At 40.4% G+C, this 26,028-nt stretch overlaps 1 protein-coding gene across 2 annotated transcripts in view; it reads left to right on the top strand.

Annotated features, from left to right (window-relative positions):
- tspan9a (tetraspanin 9a) overlaps positions 1 to 26,028 on the top strand; it is a 165,301-nt gene that overhangs the window by 35,322 nt on the left and 103,951 nt on the right. The window contains exon 2 of one of the 2 annotated variants that reach the window (XM_003447062.5): positions 8,679 to 8,746. The exons of the other annotated variant lie outside the window; for it this stretch is intronic. The gene's annotated coding sequence lies outside the window, so the exon portion shown is untranslated. The remainder of the gene's footprint in view (positions 1 to 8,678; positions 8,747 to 26,028) is intronic. 2 annotated transcript variants of the gene reach the window in all.

Below are 26,028 nucleotides of genomic sequence, written 5' to 3'. Positions count from 1 at the left end.
CATAAAGGAACAGACTGTATTTTGGTCAATTATTATGTCAAGCCTTGTGTGAAAAGAGAAGAAATACTTGTTTTCCCTAACACTTAAAATGATTAAAGCTGACTTGGGAAGAACTCTAGCGCATAAGATTGATAAATAATGATAAAACTATCACCCTTGAATGTTGCCACATGTTTAAGGAAAGTGCATGCATTTGTGGGTTGAGGATGTGGGTTTTGCCCTTTGCAAAATCTTTTCTGGCAGTTGTCATCTTGGAGGATAGAGTTTGCTCACAGACTGAAGATACAGGACTGCCACTGGTTGCAGAATCTCATCTCTGTCTCTGCATTGAGATTGCCTCCAGTGATGACAAGCCTTGTTTTTCCAGTGAAGGAGATGCTGCCCCACAACAGCTGCCACCAAAGCTATCGATGAAGCAATCAGCACAACGCTCTCCGCGTCTACCTCACACTTTGACCCTTTGATCCAACTGCTGTAAGCAGAGTCTGGACTCACTGCTAAATGGTGCTAATCAGGCACCAATCAGGCACCTGATTGTCAGCACTGGGTTTCCCAGAAGCTCAAAAGAAGAGTTAATAGCAAAAAAAGTGGGGGGTTTTTCCATTGGCAGAGAAGATTTATTTTTCATGTTCAACTTTGTTGCTCAACCCACAAATGCATTTTCCTTATAAATGTGGCACCATTCAAGGGGAAATGAAAAGGTTTTCCTGGGGAATAAGATTTATTGCCAAGAAGAATTGTTACAAAGAAGAAACACAAATTTTCTTATTTTTTGTGCCAAATTTAGATATGGAAAAATTGTTCATCTTGTATATATGATTGTATATACATATATTCATATTTTCTGCATACAGACATGTATGTATGTAGGTATGCAGACTCTTGCAAGTCTCTGTTGCACAAAAAAATTAAAATGCAAAGAAAATATAATGAACTGGCCGTGTGAAGCAGGTCGGACCCAAAGGCAGACTCACAGGCAGGACTTAAACTCAAAAACATACAAAAAGAAACTAAACTGGAATTCTGGAACCTAACATAAGGGGTAATACACAGCCATGAATGAGGGAGAAGGAGACACTGGACTGAGGGAAACAGAGGCTTAAATACACGGGGAATGACGAGAGAACAGAAAATACAAGGGGGACACAGCTGGGATGAATTAGACACAATGAGACAGGGAGGAAAGCAAACCTGAAAACACTAACCCAGGACACAGACTGTCAACGTACAACAGGAAACACGGTGAGCCGTAGACTGTGACAACTGGACATGAAACACGCAGACATGAAACACACAAACGACTGGGGAGACAATGGAACACAAGACGGGAACGGGAACGGGCAAGAGGAATAAAACACAGACACAACTAAGAGGCCAAGGGAGAGTGAGAGGACACGAGGGAATACGAGAGTGAGAGAGAGACCTGACATGCTAGGAAACATGGACACACAAGATAGGCAGGGGGAAACATGGAATAATACACAAGGAGGGAAACAAGACAAAAGGACTCACACAAACACCCATGGGTGAGTGTGTCCCTCCTGTGGGGAGGGACAAAGACAGGAGGGGAGCCTAAATATACAAAAGCTAACATCAAACTCAGGAATACCCAATGAACCTAAAATAAGAAACCATAATACAAAATGTCGCTAAAACACAAGAACTCAAAAACACTTGGTCAAAAGGACCCAGAACGATGATGGAAAAACAAAACAGAACAGCCAAAAGTTAAGTTATTAAGTTGTGTTATTACTAAATTATAAAACTTGTATCACAAAATGTTTGAGAGAAATGGTGACATAAGAAATTGATGTGATGAGTATCTTAGGAAAGTAAGGTTAAAGTATCAGTATTTATTTGTAGCACCATATTCAATATTATGTCCATGATCATTTCTTATGCCCAGCTGAGAAGGCATCCACTCTAAGTAAATAGATGCGTTCATGGATACCCACAGCACGTGATAGGTATTGCCTTAAGAACAGAGCCATTTCTGCCTTCCTGACTTTGTACCACACCTTACCTCGTCTGGAACTTGACTTCAGGTCTGCTGTGCAGAATATACACTGTTCTCTGATGAAACTCGGGTCTTTGTGAGATCATGTTAGGAGGCTCTTGGCTTGCAGCTGCCAAACTGAATGGGGACTGCCCAGTTGGGTGATTTACGCCTTTGGTGTCAGGTTGTCAAGCGTTAACGCTTTCAGAACCGTGGACAGCTCCAGCCAGTTGAAAGGAACGATCGAAGGTTCCACCATTCCTTCCCAACCGATGAAACGACAGACACAGGATATTTTCATACGCCAGGACTGACTGTAGTTATGGAGCATTAATCAGCATGCATCTTTTATGCTGACGTTCTAGTGCAAGATTCAGATTTCATAACACATTCAGAATAAAGAACATTCACAGCTATCTCTGAATTTTCTTCAAGTGGAGGAGCCTTAAGGGAACAACCATGTGAAGCACAGACATCACGCTCAGCAGATGCATCTCAGCAGACACCATTATGATTTTTTTTTTAAAGCCAGTCAGAGATGGAGATGGCTCGACTCCCTCTATCTCGGCTTCTTTTTATGGTTCTTCCTACTGCCGTTGAGGAACTCTGGAGCCTGACAGTGAAAGTGAGAGAAATGGTGTCATCACAGAACAGATTTATTTCCTTGTTGACTCTGGTGAAAAACAGGTGCAGGGATACCAGCTTAGTTTTTCAGGAAAGGTGCCTGCAAGGCACAACAGATGATGCTTTGTCGGGGACTCATGGTTATAGCAGGTGCAGGATTTTCTATGGGCATTGCGAGTGGCGGACATATGGCTTTCAGATTTGTTTATTGAGGAAAAGAACTGTTGATGAAGTTATAAACTTATTATAAAGTTCTAGTGCTCCCCACGGGGAGTCAGGAGAACCAGGAAAATAACCCAAGAACAACAGAGCTGACACTTCTGGCTTTTGCCTGCCGTGGACCAGTGTTGAAGGAGTCCAGCGGAGCATTGTAACCGTTCAAGTTGCTCTTATATATCCTTGCTATGAAGGTTTGCAGTTACCAAAGTGGTTGCTACGTAGACGAATGAGAACAGAACTGGCCTACAGAATGAATGATAGCCTGAGTTGGGCATTACTGAAGGAGGCTTTGCAGTGAGGTTCTGACAAGAGGACGTAGCTCATCTACCAGATGACTGGTATACATTATGCACATTACTTTATGTGTTTATCTTTGTGTCTTCACTTTTTGACTGCTTGATAAATGAAGAAAAATATGTGTACATACACTTGAACTGGGCCTAAGTGGGCCACAATGGGGAACTTTATTAATAGGATAAGTGAAACGGGGACAGCTTTTAGCTGCAGCCTATACAAAACAGAACAAGAACAACACATTCTGACACTGTCTAAACAAAAATATAGTTTTTTTAGGTTTAAGAAGAGAGCGTTGTTTCACGGCAGATGAATCAATTGGTTTGCCTCCATGGCCACGGATCAAAAAAAGGAAAAATCAGAAGCTCTGAGCACATAAGTAGCTCTTGCTGTCTTGATGATAAAGCAAAACCTTGCTGCAGGGTGTATGGGTCAGCCTTAATGTTCGGAGACTGGTTTTGTTTTTTCTCACAAAAAGAACCTAACTATTGATAATCACAGCGAGCCTAAGGGTCTTCTTCCAGTATTTCCCTCTTCTTCTAACTGGTGTTAATGCTTTGCGTGTCATGTTTTCCAATGAAGCACTGCATTTCATCTGGAAACTTTAAAAAAAAACTGTAGTTTTGTCTTATACAAGGAAACTTTTAGGAAAGTAAGAAAGGAAAGGAATTTTTATTCCTTATAAATATATCTGTGAAATATATATTTGCTGACTCAAGTACACATGCAAACCTCTTGCTTTTGTGCTTTTTTGTTAGGGAGAAATGTAAAACTACAACCTTTTTAAAGGTTTAATTGAATTTTAATCAAACCTTGTTTGGCCTCGTCCTTCTCAGTCCTAGACTTTTTAAAGGAGTGTGTGTGCAAACATAAACACACAGAGATCACGCTGACCAGATATATTATGTAAGTTTGGCAGTAGCTCATACTTCATATCAGCTCAATTTGTGGCCCATTCTACAGTCATCTCTTTGAAGCCTGAGTGGTAAAGTGGCGTAGCTGTGGCAGTAATTTGCCCACCCATGCTGCTGTGTGTTCAACTGTGAGGCTTTTACGTATAAATGATGCCGTGTTAGTTGACAGTCTGGCTGATGGGATGGAGCCGAGCTGTCATAACTCTTCTTTACCAGCACATCATGAACCTTGGCAAACAGCTGACCTCTAAGGCTCGTCCTGCCTGTGAGAGCATACTCTTAGTGTGTGGTGTGCACGGGTTGTGCTGTGTTGAAGGCGGCATCGTTATGAATACGGAAAGAAAGTGTAGCGGCGGTCTGGTCATTGTCATTCAAATTGCCTATTAAAGAACAGCTGATAAATGATGACTCAGAGTAAAGTAATGAACAATTGAAGGAGACGCCTGCTCCCCTCAAAGGTGAAAACAAAACGGAAATTTGACATGTTATCAGCAAGCTAAATGGAAACCAGTTAATTAGAGTTAGAAGCAGGCTAAACTTATTTTCCTGTATCTTTCATTTTCAGTTAAAGATGTGCTCTGCAGACCTGTGTTGACAGCATTTTTCACTACTAGTTACTGTACAAAATAATTGCATGGTTAAAGCTGTCTATTGAATTCCATCCCGCCTCTTATAATTCAGCTTCTGCAGGAATCTCCAGGCGTGTATCTCATCACTCAGCAATGCCACACACTTTGGCTCCCCTCCAGTGACTACAGTTCTACTGCAACCCCCCTGACTTAACTTTCACATACATCAAGCCGCAATCAGAACTTGGCTGAGCCACCCAATGTGTTGAATTACACAGCACTTCCTTGTGATAAGTCCTCTAAGCCTTAGTGATGCAGATTTCTGATTGAAATATGTACTGTTCAGTACAGAACAAGAACTGCAGAGTAAGGTTGGGCTGTATGCTTCAGCCCAACACCCTTCTTGTGTTCCATTTTTGCATCCTTTAGTAGCCAAAGATTTGTGTGCTTTTGTCATTGTCTTATGGCTGTCTTATGGCTGTCTCTGGTTTTTCATATATTCAAGCTGCAATTCCATTGCAAGGGATCTATTTTGGATCCTTTTCAGCATTCCTGTGTCGTTGTGTCATGGCCCATCCTGCTGTGACCAACGGCATGAAAAGGCACAACCGAGGCAAGACCATTGTAAAGAGTCTGAGCGTCCGACCTTACTGAAGCAGCTGTCAAGGATTTGGAAAGTAAAGTTTTCTCTCATACAGTGTTATATAGGAGGATTATGCCAGACCAGCACTTATTATGGACGGGGTTCAGCCTGAGAAACTTTTTCTAGGAAGAAAATAGAGTGAGGGAATGATGGAGGAAGGCGAGTGAGCTAAAGAGAGAGATATGGAAGGACAGCTGTTAGGGGCACACATCCTATAGAGGGGGGAAAAAATGTGTGTGTTTGTGTTGGGGGATCATGCAGGGAGGTGAGACACTGGTAAGACTTGAGCCTCAAAGCTTAGCTGAAGAACAATCAATAGCCTGTCAGCCCTGCAAATGAAGGAGCAATACCTTCATCTTCCCCGGATGTGCAGGGTTCCACATCTTGTCATTTTGATTTTGTTGTCCCAAAGTGAACCTATGCATGGAGCAGAGATTAAATGCTGTTATGTCTCAATTTATGCATTTAGAAAAAATGGATGAACATTTTTGTGCTGCATGCTCTTCATAATCCTTACTGGGTGTTAAATGTAGGATGGCATGATCCATTGAAACACAATTTAACCCACAAAAGAGCTGAAATGGACCACTTCAAACTAAATTTAAATTTTGTCAGCCTGTCGCCCAGTTTTGTGACTGTTTGAATTGTTTTTAAAAATACCTCTACGCAGAGTGTAACTTTAGACTTGTCCACCAGTGCTGCATTACCTAACCACTAGTCTTCCTTAGTGGGAGCAAAGCCATTCACAGCTGACTCGCCGATTTGTGCCAGCGCTGGCCAACGGTCCCTCAGTCACAGCTGTGTGAGTTCTGAATGCGCCACAGCTGCGGGACTCATGAGACCCATGAGACAAATGATTAGCCATTACCACACACAGCAAAGCAGTGGCTTTTCAACACCTCTCCCCGTGTTTTTATTTAATTCAAAACAATGTTGTTTGGGTTTGTGATCCTCACTGCAAGGCCAAATCTCGTCCTCCCAGTCGGAGATCCTAAACTGAACTTAAAGTGTTGTTCTTGATCTGTGTCAGCAGACAGAGAGCTGTTTGTTAGAATACCAGGGTCACTTTTTGTTCCTTGTCTGATCTTGAGGAATTTTGTCTAAATGCTGTGAAGGGGCTATCTGTGTCCACAGTGGTGATACGGTATGTCGTGTACTGCATGTTTTACAAGCTAATCTTCTTCCTTAGCAATTGCTGGAAGGATACACATCTTGCATATTCACTTGTATTCACATGCTCCACATGCTGCATACATACACAAACACTGTAAAGGGCCACAGATGGTAAATATAACTCACAGGGTGACTGATCACATTTCAAGCCAAATTACACTCTGTTTATAGCTATAGGAACATAACTAACTTTGCTGTACGATCTCTGACCACAAACCAACATCTATCTCCTGAGCGTGACTCACTGGAGGAATGCTCTTCGAGTTTTATACTAAATGAATGTTGACAGCGTTCCTGTTTTTCTTTGGTTTTTTTTCCATGGCTGATCTTTAAAGTTGCTTGTCCAGTTGGCTGTCCACAGTCCCCCCGGGAAGAGGAAGGAGACAGGCTTATAATGATGAGGAGTAATGGTGGAACATAATTATATTTGTTATTTGCGTCACTGGAGCCCTAATTAATTCAACTCACTAATGGGAGGAACAAAACTGTCTGTTTTTGTGAGCTGCATTGCTCTTTGGGTTGTTCTGCGTTAATTCTTTACAGCAGTATGTACATTCAGTTTTGTTATCTGACTCTTATCCTTTCTCCGTCCTGATGCCGCAGTAACATATTAACGTGATGCTTATTCCTCTGTCACCACTTGACTTCTTTGTGTTCTTTTCTACTGTTCTGCCTTCCCACTCAGCCTCACAGTGCTTTTCACTCTCTGCCTGACCTTAGGCCTTTTGACATTGTATCTTTCAACAGAAATTGACAACCCTGAAGTCAGTCCATTCAGTCTTGTCCTTGCCTTGAAATCTTTAATTCAATAAATGTGCTGAAATAAATAATAGGCTCAGAAAAGCACTGTCGTAACGATATACTGTAGATTCCATTCCAAATAGTTTTTAAGTATGTCTAACCCCGAAATAATATGTGGATATTAAGTCTGATTAATAGAGCTTTGTTACAAAGGCTACCAGCCCTATGTGGCCAAGCAGTATATGAACAGTGTCCATAAATGTATTGTAACCTAGACATGTCACAAAAACTACGTTGGATGCTTTGATTAAATTATTCCAAAAACAAATGCAATTAGCATGTCAGTATAGGATATCTTAAACGTGATAATAATATCATAATAATAGAAGTACACACACCAAAGAACTGAAAATAAAGAAAGTCGTTGCTTACGTCTTACTTAAAGCTAATGCTGTTTCTCATGTTGCTTTTTTCATGTATTTATTTCCTTAGTCCAAACTATCTAACCACTGAAAAGCTGCTTGTTAAGGAATGAATTTATCTCCAGACTACAGTACCCACATGTTTAATGTGCAGCTTTCAAACCAAGTCTATTTGGACTGAGATAAAACTCAAACTATCCTTACAATTTGTGTCTGTGTGTTTGTCTTGTAGAAAGCACGGCATTGCCATACTGACGTTCTTTTGGCAATAGCCAGGGTCATTGTCCTTCAACAAGCTTATGCAGTAGTTTTTACGCCATACAGAGGGAAACTATGGCTGCCATTCTTCAAAAAAATGGAAATGAAAATAGCAGCCCTGCCCCCGTAAGTCATCCTGTGGGAAGAAAAGTGACCCCTCTTGTGTGAGATTGATGCGCTAAATCAGATTGCAGATGCCTCCTGCTCCTCTTACCTGAAGGTGCTCATGGAGAAGCATCATTCACACTGGAGTGCGAGCGCTTTGATATTCTGTGTACCTTCCTTTGGCTTTTCAGCTTTGTGCGCGTGTGTGTTTTTTGTGTTTGATCTCAGTAGTGTGGTGGACAAACATAGCGCTGAAAGGTGGATGCAGTAGTACGTATAACACGGCCAGGCACATTTACTTTTAAGACTTGTCCACCCACCTTGACATGCTTCTCCCATTTAGGTTGAGGTTCAGATTGAGAAACTGTGTTCTGTTAGGTCTTTCAAGGTCACCCGCCTAGGGCTTTATTGTTTTAAGTGAGTCTTAGGCCAGCTGGTCCGCTATTCTATAAAATCACAGAGCAACAACTGTGTGCTCCTGAGTAACCTGCTGTAAACACACTCTCCCTGAGGTTGTGTTGTCAACCCTCTTCAGATTTAATAACAACTCCAGGCTGGTTAGGCAGATGCAAGGAAAGGTTTTTCCTTTTCTTTTTTTTGAATGAGTTTGTTTCCATGGGACATTTCAATGTATTGGCTTGAGTAAAAACGAGGTAAGGAATACAAACCTGACTCACTCACAGTATAATTTTTTTTTTTTTTTTTTTTTTTTTTTTACAGCTATTTGACCTGCCCAGCCAGCAGCACAGTCTGTCTCCTTTCCTAATTCACACCCCCTCCTCGGAAAGGTAAGATTTCCTTTTTCACCTGTAACACCTCTCTTCCATCTGCTACAACAGTCTGTTAAACTCACAGCAAAATAAAATGTAGAGCTTCTAATTTCCGAGGTGGTTTCAGTAGCTCGCCTCCTTTAGCGTCTCCTGTGTAATATTCTGTTTATTCAACAAAGACTTTGAAGCTTTTACCTCACAATAAATCTGCATTTCTTAAATGTCATCAACTCCATGCCCAGAGCTGATTACAATCCAGATGTAACAACAAGGCTGATAATCTTTTCCAGCTTACAGTAGAAACTGAAAGTCGTGAGGTTGAATCTGTCTATGTGTAACTGAAGGGGCCACACTGATAACTCCCTACTGCACCTTGCTTCAAAGAGAATCCCAGCTTAAAGGGGCTAACTAAAATTAGCCAGGCAACAGATAACCTGTGCCTTGAGATCAAAGAGAGGCTGAACTATCAGGCTCTTTGGCGGCGGCTGTGGTGGCAGAGCTTTAAAAGGAGGAATGCAGAGTGATAGAGACACAGAGATGGGCAGAAAGTGAAGTAGGCTCCAGAGCTATTCATGCAAGAGGATGAGTGTTCAGGAGATCCAGTATCGACATGTAACGTTCCACAGCAGGAGATCGTTCATGGAGGTTTTTGGACTGAAGGGTCAAGGTTTTGTGGCTTGCACATCATGCTCTTCTCAGACAGTGCATCTGCTACCCAGAAGTCTGAGCATCCTGGCTTTGCATTCAGCAGGGTCTTTGATCACATGTGTTTATATGTTTGTAACTATTGAGTGGGAGACGGCTTTATTCTAGAGTCATGCTGCTCTGTACTCTGCCACGTCCTCAGATTGTTTCTGGAAGCGTTTCCATTACCAGGAGGATGTGTATATATTTCATAGAACTAACATCCATTACTATTGTATTGTATATACAGGAGACTGTGTGTGTGTGTGTGTGTGTGTGTGTGTGTGTGTGTGTGTGTGTGTGTGTGTGAGAGAGAGAGAGAGAGAGCGAGAGAGACTGAATGATGTACCCTGCAGCTAGCAGATCATTAAGTTACATCAATGGATAAGGACAGCACATCTTACAACCTGCCATCCTGAGGGGATCTAGTCCTTTGGTTCCCTATGAGTACTAGTGGGTTTGCACCTTAGTTAACACATTGGAGTAGTGTTGCGCACGCGTACGTGTATGTGTGTGTGTGAGGAGTGTTATTGTTAGCCTCCCTGTTCTTCTCATTGGAACATACTGACTTGATATTCTGCCTGTCAACCATTTACATATTTATTTTCCATAGTCAAAGAGCGCCACATGCACCAGTGGCCACCGGAGACCTTATGTCTTTAATTGGCTATTGATTGACTCTGCTGTGGTAGTGGAAGACAATATATCACAACGAGGTTGAGCGAGTGGGAGTTAGCAGACAAGTTGAGTGTGGAGGTGATGGTGCTACTCTGACTGTCAAATGTGTGACTGCATTATTTATACGTCTCTCATATTTATTTATATAGTAAGGATCGGTGATGCAATGCACAATAGAAAGATGGAAATACAGACTCCCTCTTGGACACAGTTTATTTGCATAGGTCGGTGTACATTGGTTCTGTTTAGAAGAATGGAGTACGTGAGCAGAGTCACTGTATATATTCAGAAAGGATGAGATTTTCGTTTAACTCACTGAAAGCCTCCATTTAATATGAAATGGGTTCGTCATCAACATTCTTCACTGTCAGAATAAATCGTGATTATTTTTATGTATGTGCAACTGTTTGTATGTGTGTGCTTGTGTTTCATGTTCTATTGTAACACACTTTTAATGCGATATAATGATCCACTGTGTTACACGAATGTAAATGGGAAAACTGCAAATGAGAACTTTGCTTTAGTTTTCACCCGACAGCTGATATTACACGGCCTTCACTTTCACTTTCACACGCTTTCACTGCAATTCTGCATTAAAGCCCATTAGAATAATAGCAAGGCTGAGTGAGTTCTAATTTTTCTGGTCATTTATGCTCGAGTGCAGCCAGATCTGGAACCTAATCACAGGCTTGCAAAAGAAAAAAAAGAAAAAAGAAAGAAAGAAAAACTGCAAAAAGAAAAAAAAATCCTAAAACTTTTCAATTCAATTTTAGTGACATAAATACACAAACTAATGCTAACCTGAGATTAAGATTCAATGTTTATGTGCTAATGTTATAATGATGATTACATATGTAATGCACATTAAAGCTGGTATAGACAGCAAAGTCCATATTATGGCTCCAGTACCTTGTCACGGGAGACGTTGACCAATTGCAGATCTTTTCAAACCAGAACAGGACTCTGTTTTCAAATTCTGGTATTTTCCACTTCAAGATTTCTGCGTAAGTGAGCTTTACACCACATGCCCCCCACTTGTAGAGCTTTACCAAAAAGGTAAATGGCACTAGAGCATAAGGTTTCAGTCATTATTCAAGTTACAGTGTCCGTTCCAAATAAAAACTATTTTCGACTCCCACCTTGTCAAAAGGACTCCGGCATGTTTTGATTTGGCAAAGTTTTACACTGGATGCCCTTCCTGACACAACCCCAGAGGGATTTGTGTCTCTGGCTGGATGTGAACCAGCCACCTATCACTTGCTAAGCAAATGTGTAAACCTCTATACTAAGATGTCATTCACAAAGGTTAAAGAGCCAACCTGTCACATAAACAGATACACCATTTTCCTGATTGTTTCTCCATCCAGTTTACTTTGTTTGGCTGGTTTGTCTATCCAGACTGCTTAATATAACCACCCAACAGAGCCATGGGAATCTGTGAGCAGAATTCCATCGCTCCGTCATCCTGCAGCCATGCTGCTCCTGTAGGCCAGGAACTGCATCCTAGGAATGTCCCCTCCTGCTGTGTTGCAAACATCCAGGTCCTGTTCCTGCAAATGCCAGCCGATTCAAACAGGCTTTGATGCTATCCTTGCACGTGAATGCTTGTGTGCGGCGAGTGTGTGTGTACATTGCTCTGTGAATGCTGACAGGCTGCCAGCTTGGGTATTGATCTGCAGCCGTTCCGGCTGGGGCCCAAAGGCCAGGCCGTATCATCTGTCAGTCACTGAGAAGGGCATTACAGCCGTACTGATCTTAGATCACAAATCCCACTCAAAGATAGAGAGGAGAAGGGGGTGGTGATGGCGGTGGGTGAGACAGTGAGAGAAGAAAGACAGAAAGAGGGTAAAATTGTGATATAAGAGATATGAAAGTTACTGTGTGTGTGTCTGTTGCCATTTCTGCAGCTATGTTCTCCTGTGTTGCCCTCAATTCACTCCTCCACAGTCTTTGTTGATTGAGACAAACAGATCCTCTTTAAGGACCTGTGGGTGAAGACAAGCCTAAGCTCCTGACCTTTTCACCTTCGCGACCACCCACATGCTTTATCCATCCACACGCACATTTTGTCGCTGTCTCACCAAAGTGTCAGCACAATTACACAGTGCTCAGAGCGCAGCACTGATACACTTCGACTAATTTACATGCACTTCAATAGCCACGTATACACATAATACACATTTACTTATTGCCCCAGGGACAAATAATAAACCATAATTATGTGTGGAAGATATCACAGCTCTGTTCATAATGGCTGTAAAATTACTTCAAAGGTTACAATATCAGTTGAGAGATAAGGATGTGTATTAAGCTCATTTTTGTGTCTTTTTCTTTCGTAAGACTTTAAGTCCTTGTGCTGTTTTGATCTTTTCCTAAATTCTGTTTTCTGCGGCTCCCTCCGTGTTATTGTGTTCACTTGCCGCTGGTATAAAATCTATCCATTATAATCATGACTCGGATTACTTTTGATTTTAAGTTGTCTGAAAGGCACCGAGCCCTGTGTGGGTTTTGTTTTGTAAGAGATAGACATCGCTGATTGTATTGACGAAATCCAAGGTCGCCACAACCAGTCTTGCGTGACTCCGCTCCGCCGTGCTCCTTCACGGTGATTATTCCATTACTCTAAATCTTCTAAATCTGTTCCCACCACACATTTAGCACGCTGATGGGTCTCTGTGTGCCTTCAGTTTAAACGTTTCATGACACCAGCCTAAGAGTGTGGGAGCCGCTGCAACTCGTAAAGCAGGAGTGCCGATAATGGATAGACAGAGGCCCATTTGTATTTGTTTATCTGTTACCTTTTTATCCCTTTTAATGGATAAATGACCTGTCTTTGCACCGTCATTGTGCATTTTGTGCTGGGCTCAGCTGATGAATGTAAATCAGTGTTTAAAGGAGGAATGTTGATCTCTTTGCACAGTCACTTAAATTTTGGTAAGCTGTTCTGTGGCTGCATTACAAGAGATACTAGTTCCATTTTAGCTGGCACATTATTCTTAATGAAGTAAAGCTTTTTCTAGAAATCACTGTGTTTAAAATTTAATTAGTTGGCAGGTCAATTTTATTCCAAACTATAAAATGTTCAAGAAATTCGATCCGTTCGGCACTGCTGAAATTTCAGCAAACAGTCATCATGTTGTAGAAACCTTAACTGTAATGCCTTTTAGTGTTGTGATATCAATTATGAACTAACCTATCCCAAAATGTCAATACATGCCCAAACTGGCCTCTTGGAAAGTGACATTTATCAAGTGCCTCTGTGGTGTGACATCAACTTTGAGCTGACTAAATATTTAAAGGTGGTTTGATGAAGAGCTGATAGGCTTTAAATCCCTCCATCCATCCATCCATCCATCCATCCATCCCTCCCTCCCTCATTATCCAGTTCAGGGTTGTGGGGGGACTGGGCCTATCCCAGTTCCCATCAGGTGAGAAGTACGCCCTGGACAGTTGGCCAGTCTGTCGCTGGGTTGACAAGGCTTTAAATTCAGCTGTTTTTAGTCCTATTGCCACAGATTTATCAAACACCTATGCAGTCTTCCTTTGCAAACATTTATGAAGGAATGTTTTTCCTGAAGAGCTCCCTAAATTCGAGTGTGCTGTCAGTTCATGAAATGTCTTCCCTCCTACTGTAGATATTCTACAGTCAAGTGTAAGCGGCATCATTGCAAAGTGGAAGTGTTTAAGAAACACAGAAAAGTCAAAGACCACACAAAGTTATAGTACTGAGACACTGGCTGCTAAGACACATAGTATGAGAAATTTGCCAACAGTCTGCTGACTCAGTAAGTGCAGAATCTCAAACCTCCTGTGGCATTAACATCAGCTCAGAACTGTGTGCTGCAAGCTTCAAAGCACGGCTGAACGGCTCCCGTAGATGTCATATGAAGGTGACCCACCACTTTTGTCTGTACGCTGTGTTTTTTTGGTGCATTCCTGTTATATTTTTTTTCCCCCTAACGTGGAAGGTGGTGAACAAAACTAACGAAGGATCCGTTTAACTTTAGTTCAGTTTTGGAAGATTAAGGTGTTTTGCATGACTCATTGTTTTCCATTTCTCATGTAAATGATTTTTCAAGTGATGGATGTGGCTGTATACTGTAATTCAATATATTCCTACTGTATGCGCCATCCTAATAACACTTCATGAGACAACTGAATGTGCATTAGCCTGCATGCCTATAATCACATGCAGTTTGTATTTTATATTCTTTGCACCTACTTCAGTTTACATATCATCTCGTGGCAGTCTATAATTCTTGTTTCCTGCTGTTCTACCTAATCATCTAATTAGGTGTAATAAAGAATGTGCTGTGTGTCTGCAAAATAATTCTTCCAGATAACATCTGTGCTTTTGCGAAAAAAAAATAAAATAACGAAAGGTCAATTTCTTTTGAAGCATATAACACATTTACACACCGAGTTACTGAATCAAAACCAGCTCTCGCAGGGAGATATCGACTGAAAACAATCCTAAAATGAGCTAGAACATTTTGTAAGAGCTTCACTAACCACTGAGGGATCAACAGAGATGACACAAATAGTCTTATTTGTTACAGACATGCATGAGCATTGATTGAAGAGCACAATATACCTTATAACATTATTTAAAACCCACTGAAGCCTTTTTTGAGGCAGACATCGAACAGAGTGAAATTAAAGATTTTTATTTCTCCATCACACAGTATGATTTTTACACTTTACCACAATTTGGTTTTATAATGTGCTTGCTCATAAAATGTGTTAAAAAACATGTGGGTTGAATAGAGACCAGTTTTTAGGAGGCATTTCTAAAGCAATTAGTCGAGCAACATCTTGATACAGAAGCAAGCAGATCAACCCATTAGTAAAAAAAAATCACAAAAGCAAGTGCTTGAAACAAGCTAATTAAAATTTAAAGTAAAAAAGTGAACATCTCTCATCTTGGTTTTATCCCACTTCTCTTAAGCAAAATATATCTCAAGACCAAATCTATCAAGTATATTCAGAGCTAGGCAACTGAGAGATTATAACTGGAAACCTAATTAGTTGCAGTTGATATAACATCAGCTCGATGTGGAGCTAAAGTCAGTATCAGCATCATGAAGCCCTGTGCAGGAAAAGAAGCGAATGGGGGGAAAGGAGGCAGTCATCAGATCTTCCAAATGAAACCTTCTCAAAGTGCAACCTGTTCCTCATTTGTCCAAATGTGTGTTGATGTTTTCCGTCCTAATAGACATCGTTAAGAAACAGCGTTTTTTTTTTAATACTGTAATGATGACTGCTTATCTACTCGTGTGTTCCTCTGTGTCACATTAAAAGTCCATCTCAATATGGCACAGAGGGCTTTATATGACTTTATATACGACTGTATAGTGCAGTGTAGTAGCTGTGTGTGTTTGTGAAAGAGGAGGAGGGGAAATTTCATGGTGTCCGAACAGATCTGTGTGTCGCATGGTGAGGTGACGGGGCAGTCGCCACGGAGTCTGTGTGTATGTGCGCACGCACGCGTGTGTGTGTGTGTGTGTGATGCAGAGTGGTGTTTAATGGCTGGAAGGTTGAGTAAGGATTAATGTGAGATTTCAACCCAATGAGCCAGGGTATTTTTTTTCTGGGCTTGACAGGCATGGCCTCTGTCAAGGCCTAATGGCATGTGTGTGTATTTGTGTGTGTCTGCTAGAACATGTGACCATTCATCCTTTACAATATGATTCACGTCACTTCTCTGTAAGATGTAGCTGCGGGCCAGTCTACATGAAAAGCTTTTACTCCATGTTCCTTTTCCTTCCTGTTTCCTTTCTGGATTGTCATATCCACCCTAATCCTTTGACAATAGAAACCATATTCATAAATTTATCCTTTTGCTGGCACAAGCATCATCATTGTATCTAAATGTAATATTCAGTTTAGCTGATATAATCTTGTTGATTCTTTTTTATGAAATTCCATCCTGGAGAGAATGTTGATACTGTCCTGATTTGATATGCTGAAATTCTTTTAAACAACGGATTATGTGGTGTTATAGGTCTATGTCTGGTTTAATCTCTCCCTGTTTTGGAACTGTGTGTGTGTGTGTGTGTGTGTGTGTGTGTGTGTGTGTGTGGAGCTACCGTGCTCTGAATCCCAGAGGGCTGCGTACAGCACATGCAGATAGGCAGATGGGTTGTTTTTAGTGATCCTGTTGAATATCATCACTAATGCCAGGGATCATCTGAGATCAGTAGTGACCTTTCACCTCAGAACCAGTCTGTGACAAAAGGAGGCTGACCTGGTTACTGTATTAGTTGTATTTATATCAAGTAAGCACATGAAAGTCTATATAACTTGAGTAGAGGACGTCATCGTGAAGTTTCCAAATCCATATTTAGTATCTATTGAAAGCGTTTTCCATACAAGAAGATTCATAATTAATTTTGTTTTTTAATTATTCTTACTTATTTCATTATATAGTAAAGACATTTATACTTGGGCTGGAAGAAGATTAATGGTTACGACAAAAATTTATGGTTAAAGAAAGAAATACAGGAGTCACAGTTATTGCTTGCAGCATCTTTTCAGAGACACATCAGTTGCATATTCACCCATACTGCACAAATTGATGCAAAGATGAATCTGCAGGAGTTGCAAGTTTATAATCTTGAGCAGAAAATCGGTGTTATCCTGAGGCCAAATATGATCCTGATAAATTATGAAAGGAGTCAGCGGCTGAGCTACCCAGAACACGCAAAAACACTCTGTTTGGTATGTCTGCTTCTTGCTAGCTTCCAGGTAATTTTTACACAGCTGGTAAATTGGCTATTGAATGTCTACAAATGTGATTTTTAGTTATTTATGTTTTTTAATTACTGCAAGAGTAAGGCAACCAAGTCCTTATGCCAAGGCTGGAAATGAGGTTAGTGTTTTGGAGGTTGGTGCAGGGCACATCATATAGAATCCGGGTGTGTTTCCTCAGGATATAGTATTTCCCCGTCTAATGCCTGATATTGGCCTACACAGAGTCACAGACTCTCTTCCAAGTATGACCCGTAGGTGTCTGTCAGGCTCGTTCAGCTGTAGGGATTTTCAGTCTGTTTATGAAAAAGGAGATTATCTTGAGGGAATGTTTGCTTTGTGTCTTCTGTCGCTGCCCATTAGCCGCTGCAGTATATAAACATCTTTATAGTACAGAACATATGAATTATGTTTTGTATGTTTTTACGTCTCTTCTGACCCTGTGAGAGAGAAAACCGTGATGAGGCTAAGGTATGGTGCTTCTTTTGTCTGAAGATCATCTACTACCCAAGCCTTAAGAGGATTACCGCGTTATGACACTGAAGTGGAAGCAAAGTTATCTCCTTCAGACAACAAACCTTCATTCCTCCACATAAGCAGACTACAAGCGCCTATGCATTACTGAGCACATATGTCACAAGAACCCGGTGCTTACAGTTCACCGCAGCCTCACCTTGCCTGTGATGTTTGATTTACGATCCATCTAAACTGATTTCCGTGCTCTGCAATCAGTGCTAGTCATGTGTTTAGCATTCTTTATGGGATATTTTGTTATTTAGATTTACGATGAAGCCACTGTTCCAAAGCCACCGCTCCATCTCTCCAGTGCACAACACATCAAGGTTCTTCTACCTCGTGTGCCTTCTATCACCTCTGCGTTCAGCGTGCACACAGATACATTTGTTTGTGTTCGTGCAACCTTAGAGAGAAAAGCAGGGAAGCTTTTTAAAGGGATGTTAAAAAAGGGTAGTGCACAAATAAAAATGAAATGAAAAATGAAAGAGGCACGAGAAGGACAACCAGGTGGTGAGTTTGAGACTTTCCTCTAAGTTTTGTGTACATGTCTGTACTCCAAATTGCCACGAGCTGCTACATAAATTGGAATGGAAACCACAGCTGGCCGTGATAAATCCCCTATGATTTCTTTGTGGGAGAAGTTAGGAGGGGGTGATTTTTTTTCTTTTTTTTAAATCATACATTGCAGTTTTCCAGGTGGACTTATAAGTTTCTACTTTCATGTAACACCACTATTTGGCTCATGGCTTTCAAAAAAAAGGATGGGGTGGGGAGAGGGGAAAAACCCCTGGTATTTCTATAAATAATGGTTTGGTTTCTCCTTGGCAACCTTGGAGGCTGAGCACCTGGCATGTAGCACACCCTAAAGTGTCTTTAGAATTTATCTGGTCCTGCACCCAACAGTATTCATCACAATGTAAAACACTGTGCCTCTGCAATACATCATAATCGGGCCACAGGGCCACCGTAAATCAAAAGTACAATGCCCTTGACGTCTGCATTTGGCCCATAAAACTGTATTTTTCTCTTCGTGCCCAGTGGATGGTGCGAGTTCCTTGCTGACCATCCTGTGTGTGTGCGTGCATGTGTTGATGTGCCATGTCTATATGGGAAGCTATAGGGAGTTTTGAGTGGAGTCCTGGATAATAAGCGCGCATTGTCTGTGTCTACATCCGTCTGAAACCTGACTGAACAGTGATTTATGGTCTCTACCGGCTCAGTGACTTTAGTCCAGATTCGGTGTGGTCTGTGAGCTGTACCCTCAGTTATACTCTTCTATCAGGGTTATTTACATGTCACGGTTTCTGCCAGTATATTTTAAGCCTGGTGGTCTGTTGGGCCTAAGCTGACCCCCCCCATGCCAGGCCTGTGCCCCAGGGATTTTAAATTTTTTAAACTGTTAAGTCAGCTGAGCTATCCAAGTAAAGAACCAGGGAAATGTTATGAGCTAACACTGTTTTTTTCCTGCTCAGTTATGTCCACAAATCAAGGTAGGCTAAATCATTCATATCCATATGTAAACAAAGTTAAATATGATTCAGTGCTTTCCTGCCGCTGTAAATATAAACACATTACTTTCATTACTTTCCAACTTTACAAGTTGGAAATGACTCCCTGTCCTCCCTTCACACAGAAAGAGAAAGTGAGCCTATAACAGGCCTCTTCTATCTGTGCCACCACACCACACAGTTAGCACTGTTATAGTGACTGTATAGTGCTAAATGAGTCATGTGTGACATTAAATTCTGCCGCAGCTCCTCTGGCAGAAACCTTTCAGGCACTCAGATATGTCTGTGATATTTAAATTGACGAGGCACGTGAGCAGATGTGGGCCAAATTCATTTTTGATGCAGGATAAGGGATTCATTTTAGCAGAAGTCTATTGCTGTATTAGCATTTAAGAGTATAGAGAAAATTAATTTAACTTTCAGATTGACTTAACAGCAGGAAAACGATGGTGGTGGTCACATGTGCCTGTGCCTGCAGCACATCTGAGAGCACTTTATTCTCATCTCCTTTAATTTCCTGTTCTGTTGAAATATCTTGACTGAAATTTATAGTTTATGAATTCATGTTTGAGCACAGCAGGGCTTTTACCTTTAAGGAGAGTCAAAGGTTTGGTTCTTTTGCGCCGTTTAACGAAACAGGAAGCACGAGTTAATTTTTAAGAAACACACACAAAACAGAATATTCTCAGTATGCCGTGTCATTTGTATGCTTGCCGAGAGTTTGTTCTCTCTCTGGGGATTACAGAATAACTTCCACTAAACTCCTGTAGTTGTTGTCAGCCTGCTGAATAGCCCACAGAAGTACAAGCAGCTGAAAATCTGCAACAAGCAGAGGGTGCAGGAGCTTTGGCGGTGGATTAAACACAAAGCCTTGGGCACGTGGAATAAACTGCTCTAAATTGATTTGGGCTGTGCTGTTTTTACTGAGAATGTTGCTAATTGCTTTTCATTAATGCAGTTCCATTGCCTATGTACTTGGTGATAGTTCAATAAACCTCTTTTAGACACAATGCTGATTCATTCGCTTAAAAATGCTGTTAGTAGAACCAGTTAAGAGGCTGTGTACGTATTCAGCCGGTATAGCACTTCACTGATTCCAAGGTGGATTGTGCTGTTTTCAGATGGCGTAAATACCCTGTGCTTTAGCAGCAGTATAGAGACATCAGTACAGGCAAAACTAAAAGGGGAAAGCAGCTAGTTCACAGGGATAGCTGTTCACTAATAATGCTTGGATTTGGATGTCATGAAAGAATGTTTTCAGATTGATTTTCTTTAAGGTTTTTTTGAGAAGGGTTGTTCCAAAGCACCAACATTTAACTATTAACTATTAAACACAGATATAATACTGTGTGTTCGGCTTCTTATTCATAAAAGTGTTTTGGACAGCCAAATAAAAGTTTAGCTGTTGCAAATCTGGGTGTGAAACAAATTTAGCCTCGAGTGTGTTTTGCCAATAGGAAAACTGAAAAATAGAGAGAGAGCTGCATCGTTAAAGCAACGATGTGCTGTGACAGAAATAAAAGGGGAATAACAGACAGTGTTCAGCAGGTGATTTTACACTGCTGGGAACAACAGAGCACGATCACCTGCAGTGTTGTGTGGAAAAACTGTAAGGCAGCGATTTGAGTGAGAAGATTATCTTAGAACAACAGAAGTGCTGAAGTTTACATATCAATAAAATAGTGCATTGGTGTGCATTGATTATAAAGATGTGGATGATTTGAGTAGAGCTGATTTTGGAGCTTTATTTCTAATTTATTCCTGTAATTATTTGGTGAAGGCTGCTAGGAATATTATCTGTCTTTGCAGAAATTTTATTGGGAAGACAAATTTTGACCTGATAGTAGCATTAAATGTTCACCTAAAGCAGTCCAGGTTTTCTTACTGAGGGCTCTCAATCTACCTAATATTTGTTAAAACACTCCAAACTTCATGGTGGCACTCGAGGGAAACCAGATGTCTTTAGGATTGATCCTCTAAGGACCATGAATGTCTGTAAAAGTTTAATGGCGAAACTTCAAATATTTGTTGAGCTATACTAGTGTATGTGTAGCCCAGCTAGAAAAAAAGAGCAGTGGAAAGTAATTTTTGGTGTGTATGATGTAAACAATTTAGTCATTTCTTTTTTTGATTAAAGGAAGATGTGGACAAATAAGATGATTTGTTATTGTGTAACTTAGCCAATCAGCAATGAGCTCCCAGCGACCCTTGCTTTGACCTCGACCACATGATTTTCCGCAGTTGCCATTTCGCTGCTGTCATACAATGCCATGTGATCGGCAAACTGATGTTACCAAAGCCGAGGGGTTGCAAGCAACTCTGCCGCAGTTATTTTGGTTGTTCAGAATTTCACCCGGTTCAAGGGTCGGGTTTTTCTTTTTGTTATCTGGTAAAAAGATGACTCGACAGATGAACCCAGTCTGAAGCAAGCCTCCATCGAGGAGCAGCGATTCCACAGTTCCAGTTAACTGGATGGCGAGCCAACCCAAAAGTGGATGGGATTTGCAGAGGTTTTATTGAAGCCAGAGCTTTGTTCCCATCGAAGCGTCAGATACCTGCAGGACTACGAACTCTCTTCCTTCCCTGGAGTGTGGTAGGACAACAGTTAAACAAAGAGAACGGGCCCCAACGATCCATCAGTTATCAGACATTATTTATTCATGCATTTGACTCAGAGAAAGCTGTATGCGCACACTTTTATTTAGTTTGTTATTTTGGAAATATTTTGTATTTAATTTTATTGTTTTCAGTACATTTGTTTGCAGCTGCTGTGTGTCAAATATAACAATTTGTGAACTGTCTACGCTGGTGTGGTCCCTCCTTATAGATGTTTATACTTTGGGCTCCTGCGGCTCCTAGATGATCTGATACTGTTACATATGCCATGAAAATCCAAGCAGCACAAAGATTACTGGCATGAACAAGTCTAACTCTTTAAATATTAACATGTTGACAATTCAGAGATGTTGTATATCTATTGTATAATCTAGGGCTGCACAATGAATCAATCCCAATCTTGGCTTCCCACAATTAACTGAGAATGATCTAGAGATGTTTACAGTGCATGCCAATCGAAATGCAAACCTAAAGCAAATCAAGTGCTCCTTAAATCAGGAGTGCTTGTGTACATGTGTAGACTGTTCTTCTGATTTCTTTGTATCATTGTGGGGTCTTTACGTTAGAATAAAAAACACCCTGAGGTAACTGTTGTTTTGATTTGGTGCTGTATAAATGAAATTCTTCCCTGCACTGTGCACCGTTACGGTATTTAGATGTCATCTGAGTAAAACAATGTTAAACGATACATATACAACAAAATGCAAATGTCAGGCTCAGCAGAAGGTGAAGACCTGGTCCCTCAAAATGAATCGTCATCCATTGTTTGAAAAAGCTTCTATTGGCAAGCAATGTTGCCCATGAAGAAATCATACATAAAGAGTGGTGTGTGTCTGCACCACAAAGCAGCACCACTAACTTATTTATCCGCAGGAAAAGACACCACAAACTGCAGTATAATTAATGCATGAAGGCCAAGAAAAACAGTGCAAATCATCCAACAAATCAGACATCCATTAAACTGAGCCTCATCATTGTATTCATTCAGCTCACAAAGATGATGCAGTTACATTCTCTTTGTCCAAAGATATCTGTCCACTAAATACAGCCACTCTTAAACGTTTCAGGATAATTGTCAACATACCGAACAACAGAGATGTTTTTCACTACGCATGGGTGTAAATATCTGTGCTGTATGTAAAAGAAGAAGGCTATCGCAGCTGCAGAGTAGTTTGCTATGAATTTTATTCACATCACTCATGCAGGTATAAGGAATACATGTGATGAAACACTTTGAATGGCCATACATTTAGAGAAAAAAGAGTCATTTGTTTTAAAATATTCCTCAGTAAAATGAGCATTTTTGCTTGACAGATTGTACCTGGGTTCTTCTAAAAGTCCTTCTCAAGGCATTGATTAAACCACTAAAAACCCATCTCTCTTCCTCAAATTGACATATTTAGTGATTTATTTTCTCAAAAAAAGAATCCCTCGGCCTAAATGTAACTCTGCATTCCTCGTTTAGCATGCGAGGATCTATAAAAAAATGAAATGTGAAAATTAACTGACACGTTCTCTGGCTGAACAGTTTTGCTAAGAAGAAAAAGGAAAACTATTCTTCACTTTCTAAAACAGGAGGAGGTATCATTCTGTCAGAGGACAGAAAAAGACATAGTTTTAGACTTAGGAGGCCTTCTATCAAATAAAGCCTTTATAAGGATTAACACTTGTCATGTGTGTGTATGTATATATATATATATGTATATATATATATATATATATATATATATATATATATATATATATATATATATATGATATTGATATTTTGATTTTAAGAGAAAAAAAATGGACAGTACAGAGCAAGCCTTGGTCTATTCTAAAGTTAAAAATATAAAGATAGCGAACTGCATTTTATATTCTGCTAGCAAATGTGAGCTGATGGATCATTTCAGGCAAAAAAAGGCAAAACCCACAGGCTGTATTTGGAGGTGTTTCATACAGCAAAAGGACAAAAAAGGGCAAGGTCACACTATCTGTATATTACTGCTTCACATTTGGCCTGAATGCAATCATGAAAAACCTTTTTTGCGTGAACTTTGGCGCGTGAGTGCCAGCGATAGGGTTTTTAATCAGGGCACGTGATTTTATGATTACTGTCCTGATGTAGAGAGACTTGCAACAAACAGAAAAAACAGTGCTTCTGTAATCCTCTGCATGCTCAAGCTTTATGAACAAACACTGTATCCTACAAGTGGTTGCAGCATGACGCTCAGTATTTATGTTTGTCGAGTGTCTTCCACAAGTAATTACTTTACTGTCTTCCACCCCAACACTGAGCTTTTGGTGGTGCTCAGAGCTCAGCTCTTATGATTCTACACTGTTTTCTACGTTTTGACCACCTACCAGCTCCCCTCCCGCAGTAAACTCATACACCCGCCATACACACCTGCTCTCCTCTCAGTGCTCTCAGCAGGCCTGCTGCCAGTCTCCTCAGCAGTCAGCCAATCAGTCCCTGCTCTGTAGTTTAGATCAGACGGTGCTCCCCTCATTGGCTGACTCAGAAGCAGGCAGCCAGGCTCGCAGCAGTGTTTCCACAGAGTAGTCCTCAATTGTTTTGTTGTAGATTCAAGCATCCTGTATTCAGGGCAGGGCTGTTTCATTAGTTTAATGCTTCACCAGGTTAGAGGCTTCATTAGCTAGATGTACCCTTTCTTCTCTAATCAGATCAGCAAAATCAGATCAGCCTGAATCATCAAACACTATTTTTGTATAGTAGATCACCTGCAGTATCAAATACTGGAAGTAGCGTGGTTCTCTGAGATTTTTTATTTAAACTCTTTCTGGGTTTCAGATTCCATTTTTCCCACATCTCCCTCATTCCCATCTTCTCATTCAAAGGTGTACAGTTATTGCTTTTTCCCAAAAAGATTGTGCATGCCAAATGTGTCAAAAATTGCTTTTTTTCTGCGCTCCTGTTCACTTTGCATTCTGTACGTCTCTACTTCTGTTTGTCAGTGTTTGTGTGTTTCCTTTTCCCTGTTTTCTCATTCATTCCTGCCCAGTGCTGCAGTCATGGCGAGGAATGAATCCACAATTTGGCTCGCAGTATTTCTCAAAGGACTCTGAGGAGAAAACTCAATCTTCGTTGTTAATTCTAAAAAGACGACTAAGGACTCGTGTGAATGTAGCCTGCAAAAGTCAGCAGATAACCATTTTCTACATCAATCCAGGATTTTAACACTGCTGTTGGTGTTTGGTGACTGATGATTTGTGAACATTGTGCAACTAAGATGAAATGAATAATTCTATTCTGCTACCAAAACAGGGGGGAAAGTCTTAAATTTTTATAAGCTACATCGGCTGAAGCTCTTTTTAGACCCTCTTTATCACTCTAATGTTGAGCCCATGGGTATTCTTGAACCTCTGACCTCAATTCATACTGCTTTTCTTTTCGCAGGCTGCCTCCTTCCTCTGGTGCGATGGAGGTGAAGCAAATTGATAAGATGTCCTGATAGTTAATTTGGTAATGTTGCCGGCTGTTCATTTTTGCCAGGCAAAAATGGATTTCTGAGGCTTTTTTGTTGCTGTCTTTTCACTGCACTACCCTTAAAAATTTAGTGCAGTGTAGATTCTTCCTATTTCTTTGTCTACGAGTGTACAGCACGGCAATATTTCCATGCTTCTCCATCTCTTTCTGTCAGCATTTTTTTTTTCAGTAAATAGTAACTGATTTCACGGTAGAGGTTCAATCTAATCAGTCCAGACATTAAACTGTGTCTTATATTTCCTGCTGTCCAAGAAATAATGAATTCTTTGCAAGGCTGATGATTATACAGAGTACCTGACACACATGAGAGAGAAGATATAGCACAGTAGCATGAAAAAAGGAGGAAACATTACATTCTGTTTGCATAGTAATTCATTTTTGCTCTCTCTCAAAACTCACAAGTGTTTCTGCTTAATCAGAAACTGATAAATAAGTAATAGAAACTAAGCCTGCTTTCTCTACCCTTTGGGGAACTGGTATGGTTTTGAGTGCTTCATAAACCGAGTATGTTGGACTATCGTAAATTGCTATGGTTTACTTTTTATAACTCAAACAGGTCTAATAATAATGTGAACATTGTCTATAATTTCTTTTCTTTTGACAATATAAATTAAGTAGGAAATTGTTAGTAAAATAGTAAAATAGCCTTTTTTTTTAACATTGTTTCATTAGTTTCATTAAAAATGAAGTCAAAGTAGTTTTTGTTATGTGTCTGGCACCAAATAAGCACCATATAGAAATCGCATACCTTTTTTTTTTTAATCTTTTAAAATAAGAAAATGTGACATTTTACACCTTGTTATTATTTACTTAACAAAAACCTAAGTCAAAATGGAAAAGCAGTATTTGAAAAACTAAGTACGCGCTTACTGCTCTCATAGGAATGAAGATGGTAGGTAGCAGCCAGCTGCTGTTAATGAAATGCACTTGATTAACAGATCATCAGAAAATCTGAGCACCTCTATGAAAGCAGAAGTTTTGGCAGTTTGCTGGTCTGGAGGATTGACGTGTGTTTTAACACAATGCCAAGGAGGAAAAAACTAAGAAATGATCTTAAA

Source organism: Oreochromis niloticus, linkage group LG7 (genome assembly GCF_001858045.2).
Source record: "Oreochromis niloticus isolate F11D_XX linkage group LG7, O_niloticus_UMD_NMBU, whole genome shotgun sequence".
In the NCBI taxonomy this organism is placed as follows: Eukaryota; Metazoa; Chordata; class Actinopteri; order Cichliformes; family Cichlidae; genus Oreochromis; species Oreochromis niloticus.
This window is presented reverse-complemented; position numbering and strand designations above follow the sequence as displayed.